The following is a 14,868-nucleotide window of genomic DNA, read 5'->3' as shown; positions in this document are numbered from 1 at the left end:
GGCTCATTTGCCAGCATCTGCAGGTAGAAAATGTCAGGTAGCTGGGAAGACCCTTCCCTGAGATAAAACAGGTGTTTCCAATCACTTGATAATAGTGGACTGGATGAACCAAATATCAGACTCCATATGCAGCAGACCTTTTATATCCTTCTTTGTACAAGGTCTGTTGGTTGAAATGTTCCGCCACCCAAGCGCTGGCAGGGTCTAGATAAGAGCTATGGGCAGCTCTAAATGGTTGTTTATGTTACATACAAGGTGATTTTTTAGTTTTGCTGCTTACTGTAGAAGGACTCTTAAATACCAAGAATATTCTTTTTGTTCAAGATCTCTGTTTTGTGATGATCAGACTTTGAGACAAATCTACTTTCTTTATATAGTAGTTCAGAAACCTAACTCTGATTTAGCTGTATTAAATTTGTAGGGTTTTGTGCTTTTCCCGTTTCTCTTGCACTAGATCTAATGTGCCAAGGAAACATGCGCTTACATACTTGTGGTTACCAAATAGTAAATTGCAAAGTTTCAGCAAACAGATTAAGAGATTTAATGAGAACGAGTTGATCCTAAACCACTACTGAAAGTGTTGCAAAGTTTGCTGCCGTTTGTGGCTTCATGGGCTCTTGGAGACCTTTATAGCCTCAGTTAGCTTTTTGAAAAGGCGCATATTTATCTTGCTTTTCTAAATGTAATCTTGGATAGATGAGTCATCAAAATCCATTGGTTAGTGTAAATCCAAGATTAAAATTACAAATCATACTTTCATGCTTGTATGTAAATCCTAGTTTCTGATACTTATTATTTTTAGTCCATGAGTAAATTATGGTTCCTTTTCAGAAATCAGACAGGTCACTCATAGAATATAAAGAAGGATCCAACTCTGTGCTACCGCTGCCTCCACTAATATTGCGCTAGCAGTAGACCAACACCAGCACAACATCAATAGTGCTTGTTAGTGGAATGGGTTTCCCGGGTTTTTTGTTGATTAATCAACATGAATGTTTATGTTACCATTTGGATAAAATTTCATGAAGCATTACTTTGTTTGGTTTTATTTTCACAAGCTGGTTTTGGAAAATATAGAAGAGACATAAGAAAGAAAAGCCAATGGATATGTGAAAAGAAGGAACTCATATTTAATACAAAATGGGGAAGGAAGCCGAAGAAGAGCAAATTAAAGACCTGATCACACCAGTGTAAAAGTTGAATAGTATGGACAGAACAATTAAGGGCAGAGATTATGTGCTTAAGATAAGAGACAGAAAACCAGAAAATTTAAATATTGTAATAATCAATCTGTGAAAAAATGAGGAGCTGAATTAATTTAGCTGAAAGTAGAAATAAAAGGACATATTTTAGTGAAATCATTTAAAAAACAGCACTTAGCTAGAATGGCAGTTTGGGGAATTAAAGAAAAGGAGGAATTAAAGATTTTGAGGGTCTTGCTTATAAAGTATTCAAAAATCCACTTGATGTAGAAGAAAGCCATATGAAAATTTGCATGTCAGCAAGAAGTCTGTTGATCAGTGTCTTTGTATATTGTACACCAGAATATTTATTTGGGTTTTTTTAATTAAATGATTAAAAATCTTAAATATTTAAGATAGAAAAATGTTTTAAAATGCATGTGTAAATAGAAAACATTTTTGCCTGGCACCTAATAGATAACAAAGTTGGTATCAGGTGTATCTCCTGGGGAGGGCATTCCGTAGCTGGGGTGCCTGTACAAAAAAAGGCCTCTTCCTTGTTGCAAGCAACCTCACTCCTGGGGGAATGTCATTTAGAGAAAGCATCAGCTGATTACTTTTAGCATGTGGACAGATACATATGGGAGGAGGCACTTATTGAAGTACTCGAGTACCAATCCATATAGGGCTTTAGAGTTGAGCACCAGCATTTTGAATTGGGCCTTGAAGCAAATAGGCAGTCAGTTGATGTTCTTTTAAGACTTGTGAGAGAACATCCATCCAAACAATGCCAGTCAAAACTCTGGTCATTGCATTCAGCACTAACTGAAGCTCCCAAATTGTTATCTGAAGCATAACACATAGCAGTAATCCAGACAGGATATTACGAGTCATGGATAAATGTGGCCAGACTATCTCTGTCCCAGAGAGGTTGCACCTGGAACTGGTGAAAGGCACTGTGTGCTACAGAAATCACCATGGCCTCTGTTATTAGCATAAATATGCAAATACAATAATGTGATGGAACATTTTTATATAAATAAAAGGTTGCTGTATTTTCAAGAGACAACTTCCTGGTTAAGTTAGCTCTGTGATCTAGCCACGGTTGTCTACTGTGACTGGCAGTACTGTCCAGGTTCTCAGGCTGAAGTCTTTCCAGTGGAGGCTGGTGGCTCCTGTGTCATTGGGCAGATAAATTTGCTCTGGGTTTCAGCCAGAACTGGTTGGAACTCTGAAGGAGCTATCCAACACATTTCAGGGCTAGGGTTCAGCACCTTGGCTAGCTCCTTCAGAATTCTGACTGGTTCTGACTGAAAGCCAAAGCAGTTTTACTGCCCCACTGACATAGGAATTACCAGCCTCCATTGAGTCTCTCATGTCCCCTGCTGCATGATCCTTTTAACTGGAGATACCAGAACTGAACTTGGGACCTTTGGTATGAGAAGCATGTGCTCTGCCACTGAGCTCCTCATTTTTAGGAATATTGTAGGGTGAGCTGAAAGTTCTATGTAAAGACGATTCAGCTCAAAATTGGGGTGGGGGAGGCAAACAAACAGGGAGCAATTTTTTTCCCAAGGTTTGTGAGGGGAGTACCTTTGAGGGGAGTAGCCTGGCGGTAGAGGCTCCTCTTGACATAACATCATTCCAAGTGGGCTTCTGGGGAAAAAGGGTTGCTTCCACCACCAGCTGCCATTTCCCTCCTAGAAGTTCTCTTGGAATAACACTACACCATTCCTTGGGTGCAAAATGGTGGGTGGTGGCCACTGAGAAAAACTCTGTTGCGCCCCAGAAAGTAGCAAATGTAAAGTTAAAGAGAGAGAGAACCTTGCAGCTGCCGCCACCAATGGCAAACCTTTTGAAAATGTTGCTCCCTTTGAAAAAGAGCCAAATATTCCCCTTCTTTTTCCCCACCTGTGACTGTAGCAGCAAAACAGGGATATTTTGCAACAGCCCTAGATAATTTTCAGGTTATCTTCACAAGTGACATTAAGAGAATGTTTTAGTTTGCTATGTATCTCTCTCAATGTTGTTAATGTGGTAAGAATGTGTTTAAGAATTCTTAAGAAAAACTTTACTCATATGAATCTGGAATCTGAAGGGATGTAAGAAATGGGATCCACCCAAGGAGCTGTATTGTAACCGATGCTCTTTAACTTGTTCAGGAAGGATCTGAAATTAGGGGTGAGCAGTGTGGTGGTCAAGTTTGCACTTCACACCAAATCATTCAAGGTGGTAAAAACAAAGAAGGATTGTGAAGGATTTCTCCAAACTGGGTGAATGGGCTTTAAATTGCAAATGCAGTTCAGTGTAAGCAAATGTAAAGTGATGCACACTGGGAGCAGGGTGGGGGGATGCTAACTTCACATTTGCTTTAATGGGATCCGATCTGGCAGGGACTGAGCAGGAAAGGGACCTTGGGGTTGTGGTGTTGACCCAGTGTGTGGCAATGAAAATGTTGACCCAGTGTGTGGCAGCTGTAAAAAAAAAAAAAAAGGCGAATTCTGTGTTATGGATTATAAGGAAAGGAATTGAAAATAAAACTATGAATATAGTAATGCCCTTATACAAATCTATGGTGTGACCAGATTTAGAATAAGGTGTACAGTTTTGGTCAATGCACCTCAAAAAGGATATTGTAGAGCTGGAAAAGGTGCAGAAAAGAGCAACCAAAATGATCAGGATACCAGAGAAACTTCCGTAAAGAACAGGTCACAACATTTGGGTCTATTTAGTTTAGAAAAAAAATTAAAAAATAGTTGAGCAAAAAAGCAAGTAAAGGGGACTTGATAGAGCTGTATAAAATTATGCAAGGTATGGGGAAAGTGGAGAGACAGTTTTTCTCCAGCTCTCATACTACCTGGGGTCATTGCATGAAGCTATATGGTGGGTGATTCAGAACAGATAAAAGGAAGCACTTCTTCACACAGTGCACACAAAATATAGAATCTGCTACCATAGGATGTAGTGTTGACACCAATTTGGATGGCTTTAAAGGGGGATTAGACAAATTCATGGAGGATAAGGCTATCAGTGGCTACTAGTCATGATGGCTTTATTCCACCTCCAGGATCGGAGGCAACATACCTCTGAATGCCAGTTGCTGTGAAATAACAGTGGGAGAGTGCTGTTGTGCTAATGTCCTTCTTGCGGGCTTCCCACTAGGGATGTCAGAGAATTCCGCCACGGACTGAAATGGGATCAAATTCAGTTTGTGCCATGGAATCCTCTGCGGAACGGCACCACGAGGTCCTGCGGAGCCAGCAGTCATGCAGCTTTTTTTTCGTTGTCTACAAAGAGTTGTGAAATTTTCGTAAATAAAAACGCAGTGTAGTATATTCTGATAATAAATACGTACGTTTTTTTTAAAAAATGAATTGTGCTCACTCCCTTGTTTGTGGGTGTTCTTTTTAAATTGAAATCCTCCATCTCCATTTACTTTCAGTCAAAACACTTCCTCTTCCTAGGGGCTTCCCAAAAGAAGCTCCCCCTCCACACACACACACACACACACACAATGAAATATAGTTCTTCATCTTCCCTGGTATGTTTATTCCTCATTTTGTCCATTCCCTGAGCATGTGCAGAGTGTGCTTTTTATTCAAAGAAAGAGAAGCTTGCTAATCTTTCCCCTCATGCTGCATTTGTACAAGTGTAACTGCTTCAGAAAGAACACACAAACAATGTGTGTGGTTGAGACCGACCCAAAGTCACCCAGTGAGCTTCCATTAGGGATGTCAGAGAATTCCACACAAATTTTAAATGGGATCGAATTCTGACAAATCCAGTCTGCGGAATCCTCCTCGGAACAAAGCGACCCAACCGGCTCACGCGGACCCTTTTTTTTTGTCTACTGAACAGCGGATTTTACAAAAATAATTATGAAGAGAAATCCATAAATTGGAAATGGAGGAAGAAGAACGCAAACGGCTTTATCGTTTTTACGAGGTATTTTCCCTGTGACCCGGGCTTTCTTTTGCTGGGGCTGAGTCTTGAAGTCCACGGAAATCCTCCATCTTTTCTGCTTATTGCCTGTGGAGATGAGGTCAGGTGAGGTGAGGTCAGGACAGGTCTGGTGAGGTCAGGTGACCAGAAGTTACGTGGGGAATCCCCGTGAAGGGCTTTACCCTTTTTACGAAAATAAATATGCATTTTCCCTATAACCCGAGGCTTACGGAGACCAACGGCGGGCGTGTAGAAAGGATTTTTTGGCAGTACTTACGGAATTATTTACGTAAGTTTGGGGAGCCGGAAAAAAACGGGCAAATCTGGGGCATGTGGACGGCAGAACGGGGCAGCCCTCAGCTCCGTGCGGATTCCGGAGGGGAGGAACCAATTCCCCACTAGTGGATTCCCCACCGGAATGGATGGTGGGGAATCCGTACATCCCTAGCTTCCATAGCCAAGTGGGGACTAGAACCCCCCATCTCCCAAGTCCCAGTCCAACACTCTAACCACTAGGCTACACTGGTTGTCTAACCACTACACCACGCTGCTGTTATGAAACTCATGAAAAAGAGACAATATAATGGGAAGTTCTTTCTGAAGCAGTTACACTTGTACAAATGCAGCATGAGAGGAAAGATTAGCAAGCTTCTCTTTCTTTGAATAAAAAGCACACTCTGCACATACTCAAGGAATGGACAAAATGAGGAATAAACATACCAGGGAATATGAAAAACTATATTCTTCCATTGTGTGTGTGTGTGTGTGTGTGTGTGTGTGTGTGTGAACTTTGCCCCCAATCTAGCCGTTTCACTGGAAATCCCCCCCCCCCATTCACCCAAGGGTCTTCTGAGATTACTAACAGGAGATTTGATAATGAGCTGGATGTGGAAATACAAAGCTGAGCTGGGGGCAAGTGGGGTGCTGACATGTGTAGGAGTAAGTTGCACTGAACTCAGTAAGACTTACTTCTGAGTAGACATGCACAGCGTTAGTTCTCCTCTCCATTTTAGCCTCACAACGTCAACAACAATGCTGGATGTGGAAATACGAAGCTTAGCAGGGAGAATAATACCTCATGCAGGGCTCCAGGACCGGCATGGTCATTTTAAAAGGTTTTTTCTTTCTTTAAAACAATGTTGCTTTAAACAAATAGTTTATCACTCAGGCATACCTAAGACAGCCTTCTTTGGGGAAGCCCCTACAAGGAAGAGGAAGTGTTTTGGCTGAAAGTAATTACTGCACATTGGGGCAGGGGGAAAAATATGCAAATATTTATGAAAAATAGCAATTCTTACGGAAGTTATGCAGACTCGCGGAGATGGCTGGGCACCGGAATTACAGTTGTCGGTACGGATTTATCTTCGTAATTTTCGGAGCGGAAAAAAAAGAATTCCAGGGGCTTGTGAACGGTGGAACGGAGCACTGGCTGCAAACTGCGGAGGTCAAGTGGCACTGAAGGTACACAATTCGTATTCCCTACTTCCCACAGTCATCATGTTGGCCACTGTGGGAAACAGGAACCTGGATCATGTAGATCTTTGGTCCAATCCAGCAGGGTTCTTCTTAGGTTCTTATGCTGTTCTACCCTGGAGATAACATTCCTCCATCGTCTGGAGGCACTACTATTTTAAAAAGCAGCACCTGAAAAGCCTGCTGGAGGAGGTATATCTTAGTTGCTTATCAAAGATACCAATAGGCCGATGTGGACTTTGGCAGGGCATACCATTGCTTGGGCACCATAGAAAAGCTCTGTGTTGCAGTCTTGTAAAAATAGACTCTGAAATGTTTTCCTCTATATTTCCAATAAGGCCTTCACAAAGATAGATAGATTTATGTATGTATGTATGTATTTATTTATTTATTTGAAACATTTGTATCCTGCCCTATATCATTAAGATCTCAGGGCGGCATACCGATAAAATCAATTTAAACAGTATAAAGCAATAAATAATTTAAACAGCTAAAAACATATTAAACTATTAAACAAGCTAATACCAGTTAAAACTGAAAACAATAAAACTGTTAAAACAGTGTGTTAATTTAGGGAATGCATTTAGCCCTCAAAGGCTTTGGTGAAAAGCCATGTTTTTACTTGGCACCAAAATGAAACCAATGTACATGCCAATCGGGCCTCCAAGGGGAGGGCATTCCACAACCGGGGTGCCACAGCAGAGGAGGCCCTCTCCCGCATCCCACCATAGTGTATATATTGTACTGGTGGGATGCAGAGGATGGCTCCTCCAACAGATCTCAATCCTGAGGCGGGCATATATAGGGAGAAGCGCTCCCTCAAATATCAAGTTCCCAAGTTGCCCCCTTTATGGATCCCCTTTAAAGACCCCTTTATGGCGGTCTTAAGGTCACTGCCGTGTGGTGGCGTAGGGGCTTGCTTAACTCAGTGAAGCCATAAGCTATGCTGTGTAGGGCCACCCAAGACAGCAGGTCATGGTGGAGAGTTCTGACAAAATGTGGTCCACTGGAAAAGGAAATGGCAACCCACTCTAGTATTCTTGCCAAGAAAACCCCATGGAACGTATCACAAGGCTAAAAGATATGACGCTGGAAGATGAGCCCCGCAGGTCGGAAGGTGTCCAATATACTACTGGGGAAGAGCAGAGGGAATTTCCAAGTAGCGCCAGAAAGAGTGAAGCAGCTGGGCCAAAGCCGAAAGGACACTCAGCTGTGGATGTGTCTGGTGGTGAAAAGAAAGTCCGATGCTGTAAAGAACAATATTGTTTAGGAACCTGGAATGTCAGATCAATGAATCAAGGTAAGCTGGAGGTGGTCAAACATGAGATGGCAAGATTGAACATTGACATCTTGGGAATCAGCGAACTAAAATGGACAGGCACGGGCGAATTTAATTCAGGTGACCATCATATCTATTACTGTGGGCAAGAATCCCTTAGAAGAAATGGAGTAGCACTCATAGTCAACAAAAGGGTGGGAAAAGCAGTACTGGGGTACAATCTCAAAAATGATAGAATGATCTCAGTACGAATCCAAGGCAAACCATTCAACATCACAGTAATTCAAGTCTATGCCCCAACCACTGATGCCAAAGAAGCTGAGGTTGATCGGTTCTATGAAGACCTACAACACCTTCTAGAACTAACACCAAAAAAAGATGTCCTCTTCATCATAGGGTATTGGAATTCTAAAGTAGGAAGTCAAGAAATCACCAGGATAACAGGCAAGCATGGCCTTGGTGTACAAAATGAAGCAGGACAAAGGCTAATAGAGTTTTGCCAAGAGAACAAGTTGATCATAGCAAACACTCTTTTCCAACAGCACAAGAGGCAACTGTACACATGGACATCACCAGGTGGTCAGTATCGAAATCAGATTATGTCCTTTGCAGCCAAAGATGGAGAAGCTCTATACAGTCAGTAAAAACAAGACCTGGAGCTGACTGTGGCTCAGATCATGAGCTTCTTATTGCAAAATTTCAGCTTAAATTGAAGAACATAGGGAAAACCACTAAACCATTCAGGTATGACCTCAATCATATCCCTTAGGAATATACAGTGGAGGTGAGGAATAGATTTAAGGGATTAGACCTGATAGACAGAGTGCCTGAGGAACTATGGATGGAGGTCCGTAACATTGTTCAGGAGGCAGCAACTCAATTCATCCCAAAGAAAAAGAAATGCAAGAAAGCAAAGTGGCTCTCTGATGAGGCTTTACAAGTAGCTGAGGAAAGAAGGGAAGCGAAAAGCAAGGGAGAAAAGGGAAGATATACCCAACTGAATGCAGATTTCCAGAGAATAGCAAGGAGAGACAAGAAGGCCTTCTTAAATGAACAATGCAAAGAAATCGAGGAAAACAATAGAATGGGAAAGACTAGAGATCTTTTCAAGAAAATCGGAGATCTCAAGGGAACGTTTTGTGCAAAGACGGGCATGATAAAGGACAAAGAAGGCAGGGACCTAACAGAAGCAGATGAGATTAAGAAGAGGTGGCAAGAATATACAGAAGAACTATACAGGAAAGATCTTAATGACCCTGATAGCCATGATAGTGCGATCACTGAACTTGAGCCAGACATCCTAGAGAGTGAAGTCAAGTGGGCCTTAGGAAGCATTACTAACAACAAATCTAGCGGAGATGACAGTATTCCAGCTGAGCTCTTTAAGACCCTAAAAGATTATGCTGTTAAAGTGCTGCACTCAATATGCCAACAATTTGGAACACTCAACAATGGCCACAAGACTGGAAAAGGTCAGTTTACATTCCAGTTCCAAAGAAGGGCAACGCCAAAGAGTGTTCAAACTACCGTGTAATTGTGCTCATTTCACATGCCAGCAAGGTGATGCTCAAAATCCTACAAGCTAGGCTTCAGCAGCGTGTCAACTGAGAACTACCGGAAGTACAAGCTGGGTTTCGAAGAGGCAGAAGAACTAGAGATCAAATTGCCAACATTCGCTGGATCATGGAGAAAGCAAGAGAATTCCAGAAAAAGTCTATTTCTGCTTCATTGACTAAGCTAAAGCCTTTGATTGTGTGGATCACAACAAACTGTGGCAAATTCTTCAAGAGATGGGAGTACCAGACCACCTTACCTGTTTCCTGAGAAACCTGTACTAGGGTCAAGAAGCAACAGTAAGAACCGGACATGGAACAACCGATTGGTTCAAAATTGGGAAAGGAGTACGACAAGGCTGTATATTGTTGCCCTGCTTATTTCATTTATATGCAGAGTACATCATGAGAAACACCAGGTTGGATGAATCACAGGTCAGAATTAAGATTGCCGGGAGAATGATCAACAGCCTCAGATACGCAGACGATACCACCCTAATGGCAGAAAGTGAAGAGGATCTAAAGAGCCTCTTGTTGAGGGTGACAGTGGAGAGTGCAAAAGCTGTTTTGAAACTCAACATTAAAAAAACTAAGATCATGGCATCTGGCCCCATCACTTCCTGGCATATAGAAGGGGAAGAAATGGAAGCAGTAACAGATTTTATTTTCTTGGGCTCCAAGATCACCGCAGACGGTGACTGTAGCCATGAAATTAAAAGATGCTTGCTCCTTGGGAGGAAAGCTATGGCAAACCTAGACAGCATAGTAAGAAGCAGAGACATCACCTTACCGACAAAGGTTAATATAATCAAAGCTATGGTTTTCCCAGTAGCAATGTATGGCTGTGAGAGCTGGACTATAAGGAAGGCTGAGTGCTGAAGAATCGATGCTTTTGAACTGTGGTGCTGGAGAAGACTCTTACGAGTCCCCTGGACTGCAAGGAGGTCAGATCAGTCAATCTTAAAGGAAATCAACCCTGAGTGCTCATTGGAAGGACAGATACTGAAGCTGAAACTCAAATATTTTGGCCACCTAATGCGAAGAGAAAACTCCCTGGAAAAGACCCTGATGCTGGGAAAGATTGAAGGCAAAAGGAGAAAGGGACGGCAGAAGATGAGATGGCTAGACAGCATCACCGATGCAAAGAATATGGACTTGAGCACACTCCGGGAGAGAGTGCAGGACAGGAAGGCCTGGCGTGCTATGGTCCATGGGGTCACAAAGAGTCGGACACGACTGAACAACAACAACAAGCTGCTTAGGGCTTTAAATATCACCAGAACCTTGAATTCCAACCGGAAGCATATTGGCAGCCAGTGCAATTCCTTTAAAACTGGTGTTATATGATCTTTATGAGCTGTTCTGGTCAGCAGTCTAGCTGCTGCATTTTGCACTAGCTGCAACTTCTGAGTCGTCTTCAAGGGCAGCCCGATGTAAAGTGCATTGCAGTAGTCTAATTGGGAAGTTACCAGGACATGTACTACTATGGCTAGGTTATCCCTGTCCGAGAAAGCTGTAGCTGGCAGATCAGCTCAATCTGGCCCCAAGTACTCCGAGCCACGAAGTCCACCTGAGGCTCCAGTGACAGGAATGGATCTAGGAATACTCCCGAGTTATGCACCTGCTCCTTCAGGAGGAGTGCAACCCCATCCAGGACAGGTTGCTTACCCAATTCCTGGACTTGGGAACCACCAATCCACAGAGCTTCCATCTTGTCAGAGTTTAGCCTCAGTTTATTGGCCCTCATCCAGCCCATAATAGCCTCCTTCACTGCCTCAGCTGATTTGGATGACAAGGGAAATAGAGCTGAGTATCATCAGCGTACTGGTGACACCTCACCCCAAAACCCCAAATGACCTCACCCAACGGCTTCATATAGATGTTGACCAGCATGTGGGGTAGAATAGAACCCTGTGGCACCCCACAGCTTAATAACCATGGCATAGAAAAGGAATCCGCCAATACCAGTCTCTGGAATCGGCCCTGCAGGTAGAAACGGAGCCACTGTAACACAGTGTCCCCAACTCCCATCCTGCAGAGCCAATCCAGGAAGTTACCATGTGCAATGGTATCAAAAGCTGCTGAGAGATCCAGGAAGATCAACAGGGTAGCACTCCCCCTGTCTTTCACCCAGAGTAGGTCATCAGTCAAAACAAGCAAGTATGTTGAGCTTCATACCTGAGCAGGCAAATTTCATGACTGCATATAGTTGTTCAGGAAGGGAAGCATGGGAGATATTTTGGAAGATCTACCTAGGAGGGAAAAAAAGTTTGTAAAACAATATAGGGTTGAATGATAGCCACACATTGTGCCAGTTTTCTAATATCTCAATTTTTTTAAGGGTGTAGAACAGTCTCTAACAAAACCATAAAATTGTTTTCACTATTCTTAAGGCTTCTGAATCTTTTTCTGCATCCACCTCCTCCCTCATATGTGGCGATAATATTTTTCACAGCTTTGTTGCACATTATTACTTTATTAATTATCCATATTCCCACCTGTTTTACATTCAGTATTTCCGGCACTGTGCTTCACCAGTACATACCTTTCCGTATACATAGCTGGTTGTCTTCCTTTCTGTTGTGTCTAGAAGCAGTCATATGTCATAGGTAAAACTCTGTTTCATGCAGAATTTCCTTAATGCATAAAATTACATTTTAGAATTTGTTTCCCTGATTTCAGTTACTGCTATACAGAATTTTTCCATTTGAACAAAAAATAAACTGAGAAGGAGCAAAAATCCCTTTTAAAAAGAAAACAAACTCTCTCTTTAGGTTTCTGTCATGGGTTTTGTTGTTGTTTACAGCCATCATATGCTCCAGGTTTTAGGGCTTCGTTCTTCTTTATTGTGTGTCCGCAGCAAATCACAGAACACATAGTGAACACGGTGATGCTACAATGCGGCATAGACAATCAGACTTGGCTCCATGATGTACTTTCACTCTAAATGGGGAGAAGATGGAACATATCCCTGTTGCAAGACATGCAGTTCAACGGGCCCTATCTTGCTAGGCTGCACTGGCAGTTTCATTGCCTGCCAGTGCTGCGCAGCAAGGCTTTTGTCCTGATTTAGGAATAGTTGGTTATGGTTATATGTGAGTACTAACTGTGGCAGAATGTGGATGAGACCCAGGTTTGGGTACATATCCAAATTTGCATCACACAGAAATTAATGCAGTGCAGCTATATGATAAGTATAGTCCGATGCACATGCAAATGCACATGGACATTCTGCTGCAACAGTTCAGCTGTGTGCACCTGGATTGGGACCAGAGTGGATTGACTGTTGCTTTACCAACCAGAACACATTTCCTCTTTCCCAAAACATGCATCCGCTCATAAACACTTTTGCATCATTAAGGAAAGGAGTGCAACATTTCCAAAGGGGAGAGTATTTTTTTGTTTTGTTTTGCAGAACAGGGAATATTCACAAATAGTTCCATCTTCCCCCACTCTCCTCCCAGATACCAGTTCTGGCTCAGCATTAGGCAGAATGCCATAGCAAACTTGCAAAACACTAGTAGGCCAGACTTCCTGGTTTGGAGAAAACAGATGTTTGTTTATTAAAAAATTAAATGTAGAGCCTCTAAACCTTTGTAAGCCTTAAGGTGGCTTACAAAAAAAAGTGAAAATATATAGTACAGAAACACTATAAAGGCAATAATCAACAGCACTTAAAACAGGCAATTAAGATAAAACCATGTTGAATGACAATATTATTGGAATCTGCCTAGGGTCATAAAGGCTTGGCTGAACAAGATTTTCATTGGATTCCTGAAAGCAACTGAAGAAAAAGCTTGGTGATTCTTCTTAGGAAGCAAAATCCTCAAAAAGGGTGATACCACCGAGAAGGTTCTATTTCTTGTTGTCGCATACCCAAACTTGTAAAGTTGGATCAGTCAGAATAAATCTCCTCTGGTTATCTAGTAGCACAGGGAGGAAGGGGCAAAGAGAGTAATTCTTTAGGGCTTTAACGGTTAAAACAGCACTACGAATTATGCCTAGAAGGAAGCCAATAATATAGATGGTGTGCAGTATCTGTACTTAGCTCCATTAAATAATTTGGCTGCCATTTTGGATTAACTGAAGTTTCCAAACTTTTTAAAGGCCGTGTTCAATAAGCCACATTACAGTAATCTAGAAATTACCAAGACACATAATTATTTGTTTGTATGTAAAATATATATATTTATAAAGGCCTTTTAGCCTAATAGGCAGTGTACAATACAAAAAAATTAAAAACAATTTTCAACAGCAAACTTAGAAAACAAACTTTAAAAACGTAGCAACAGAAAAGCTTGAGTGGAACCAGCTATCAGCTGCTCATTAAAAATAATTAAACACTGAGCAATACAGAAAACTCTTCACTGCCCGCCTAAAAGCAAGTAATGAAGGGACTAGTCTAATCCCCCTAAGGACAGAGTTCCACTATTGGGGTGCTGCCGCAGAAAAGGCCCCGTCCTTACTGTAAACTGAGCAGTTGGCTCCAATGTCTGTTGCTTAGGGAAACCTCCCTCTATTATGACGAGCAGACTGCAATAAAATCTCTCTGTTGTATTTCCAGTGGAGCTGCATCAGTGGTAATGCTGGAAGTTGAACCTCAAACAATACAAATGAGGATTTAGTGTTTCTGTTGCATCAGCAGAGATCCAGTTTTCCCTCTGGCTATTTATTCCTGGATGTCTATCCAAGTTCTGCTTATACTGCTGCTCCTCACCACAGTGTCTGACACCTCCCAAGTAATTAACAAAGTCATAACAATAACATCTCTCTTTCTTCCCAGCAGGTAGGAGCAAATGCTCGATTAGAGTTAAGATTTGTCTGTGTTCGTGTCTGTGCATAAAAGAAAGCAGGATAGGAATACTTGTGCTGTAGGAAAAACATAAAACATCTTAGTTTTGCTTTTATTTGCAAATACTGTGAAGTAAATGATCATTCTTTTCCCATCTGGAAACTCTTTTGGACTTGGTTCCTATTTCATTGTTTGAATGTATTAGTTAATGCATGAACACATGGCCGTACAACAATAGGGGTTGCAGCAAGGCCGATTGAGCGTAACTTTGGGGACATGGAGAGAAGACATCAGTCATTTGGCTGGCCTGCCCAATGGAAGGAAGTAGTTTTTAGAGGCAGTTAGGGCAACATGTTTTACCTACAAGAGATATAACTGTTTTGTACCATTGAACACTAGTTTCTTAGTACATGTATAAGGGGTATTCTTTCCTCTTCTTCTTCTTGAGGGGGGGATAGCAATCCAAAATGTTTTGAATTCAAAACCTTCCTAAAAATGAATACATGTATCGCTTTGCTTTGATCATAAGCTCTTTTTGTGCTTGTGCTTCCCACTGAATGTTGGGCTCTCTGTAACCAAATAAACCAATCCCATCTGGAATTTCATATACATACACATTCAAGAAAATACTAGATAAATATACATACA

At 41.8% G+C, this 14,868-nt stretch overlaps 1 protein-coding gene across 9 annotated transcripts in view; it reads left to right on the top strand.

Annotated features, from left to right (window-relative positions):
• The window catches only part of MEIS2 (Meis homeobox 2), a 347,329-nt gene that overhangs the window by 167,065 nt on the left and 165,396 nt on the right, over window positions 1–14,868 (top strand). The window lies entirely within an intron of this gene.

This window comes from Heloderma suspectum, chromosome 1 (assembly GCF_057233095.1).
Source record: "Heloderma suspectum isolate Gila_16-S chromosome 1, 16-S_ref, whole genome shotgun sequence".
Lineage (NCBI taxonomy): Eukaryota > Metazoa > Chordata > Lepidosauria > Squamata > Helodermatidae > Heloderma > Heloderma suspectum.
This window is presented reverse-complemented; position numbering and strand designations above follow the sequence as displayed.